This window comes from Eulemur rufifrons, chromosome 30, assembly GCF_041146395.1.
Source record: "Eulemur rufifrons isolate Redbay chromosome 30, OSU_ERuf_1, whole genome shotgun sequence".
In the NCBI taxonomy this organism is placed as follows: domain Eukaryota; kingdom Metazoa; phylum Chordata; class Mammalia; order Primates; family Lemuridae; genus Eulemur; species Eulemur rufifrons.
In genome coordinates this window covers 121,740,485-121,742,573 of record NC_091012.1, presented here as the reverse complement: position 1 = coordinate 121,742,573, position 2,089 = coordinate 121,740,485, and the positions used below count along the sequence as shown (strand labels likewise).

The following is a 2,089-nucleotide window of genomic DNA, read 5'->3' as shown; positions in this document are numbered from 1 at the left end:
TTCTCTCAAATAAACCTTCCTGTTTTAACTTCTTCCTGTTCTCTTTTCAATGGCAGAGATAGAGAGTGAGGGTTCATTTACATATGCTGAATTGCTTTCCTTCATCTGAAGGTAAGTGCCAGTTTTCTCCAGGCCAAATATACTTGACAACCTTACCATTGCATTTATGATTTCTTTGGTAATTGACTGTTAATCTGACTTTTTTTTGGTTGCATTCTCTTTCTTCACAACAATTAATTCTAGTCATTTATCTCAAAGAGAAATATCATTCTAACGTATAGCCATTTTAAATGTATTTAAAGAAATCCTCTTTACAGGCCTGTCCGGGACTTAGCAAAGGCGCTTCATCGCGGGTGCGAGAAAAGGGCCGCTTTGGCTGTGTGTTGTCCACGCAGCCGGCAGGAAGCAAACACGTTCTCAAAGCTGAAGGCTCCAGCGACTTCTCTTACCACCGTCATGGCAGTCCCAGGTTGCAACTGGAACAGTGGTAGAGCAGGCTGTAAAAAATGTGGCTACTCTGGTCACCTGACTTTAGAATGCCACAATTTTCTCCGAGTAGACCCCAAAAAGGAGGTAGTTTTGGATATCAGCAGTACAAGCAGTGAAGATAGTGAAGAGTGTGAAGAACTGAATAAATTGCAGGCATTACAGGAAAAAAGAATACGTAAAGAAGAGGAGAAGAAAAAAGTAAAAAGCAAAGAGAAAATCAAATTGAAAAAAAAAAGGAAAAGGTCTTATTCATCCAGTTCCACTGAAGAAGATACTTCAAAACAAAAGAAACAAAAATATCAGAAGAAAGAAAAGAAAAAAGAAAACAAGAGTAAATCAAAAAAGGGGAAACATCACAAAAAGGAAAAAAGGAAGAGGAAAAAGGAAAAGCATTCTTTAACCCCTAATAGTTGGAAATTCTCCAAAAAGTAACTGAGACTTTGGCCTAAGCCATTAAATTTAAAAATTTGTTTTTACTCACAACTAATGGACGTGATGAGTGAGCATTGTAGAGGGGAAGGGCATGCCTCTAATCCTTGCTTGGGTGAGGCAAAGACATAAAATGTAACCAAAATGTTTGTACCCTCATAATATCCGGAAATAAAAATAAATAAAAATTTGTTTTCAAAAATTACGTGCCCTTCTTTGGAATTTGCTATATATTCTGCTTTGCAATAAATCACGGCCTTTTCCATATAGACATTTTTCATATATGGGACTATTATCCCTCTGGCAATATATTTTTAATGCACTACGACTATAAAGTATTAAATCAGTCTTATTACTTGATAGTCATGCCCCAAGGTATGTGTATATACAAAACATATCATTTTTGGCATTTGTCTCAGTGTATTTGGGTGGTGTTATGACTTCATAAGTTGATAGTAAAATGGCATTACTGCAGTAAACACAGGTCATCTACATAGCTGTTAGTAAGTATTGCTAAATTAGGTGTCCACCTTCTGGTGATGAAGCTAGGTAGGGGGTAATGCTTTGCTCTTGACACTGAAAAATTTAATAGCTTTATATACTAAAATGTGATGTACAAAGATAGTGAAATTCTTTATTATTGTTTTAAAACTGCTAGGCTTTTTTAATATCAGGAGATGAAGCTGCTTTATTGGTCTTGACTAGGACTTTTTAAATGAATGGTGTCTGCAAGAAGATGATAATGAAAATATTTATGACAAAGTTTCACTCTTTTCTGAAATGCAGAGTTTCTAGTATCTGCCCCCTTTGTTTTTGTAACAATTAAAATATTTCTTCCTTAGAGAGACTAGTATAGTTCAGCCTATTAGTAAGTCTTGCAGAGATGATGCTGTATTAGTCAGGATTTTTAAGATAGACTCCTGGGTTGTGCCATATTGGCATGTCTTAAAGTGATATATCAAACACAGAAATTTTTACTTAGGAAGGCAGCTAAATCTTCATTAGAACTGATTTTTATTTTATTCAGTATGTAAATTCTGTGCAGCTTGTTCCTATGAGTAATATGGACAATTTTAATAATTGTGAGCACATATATTTAGTCTGAAATAATTTGTAGTTTTGAAGCAAGTTTCAACTGAACTTATGGCTTCATAAATAACCAGTTTGGGGT

General features: G+C 35.0%; 1 pseudogene; it reads left to right on the top strand.

Annotated features, from left to right (window-relative positions):
- Positions 1-456: 456 nt before the first annotated feature.
- LOC138377870 (protein SREK1IP1 pseudogene) lies at positions 457-921 on the top strand (annotated as a pseudogene).
- Positions 922-2,089: the final 1,168 nt, after the last annotated feature.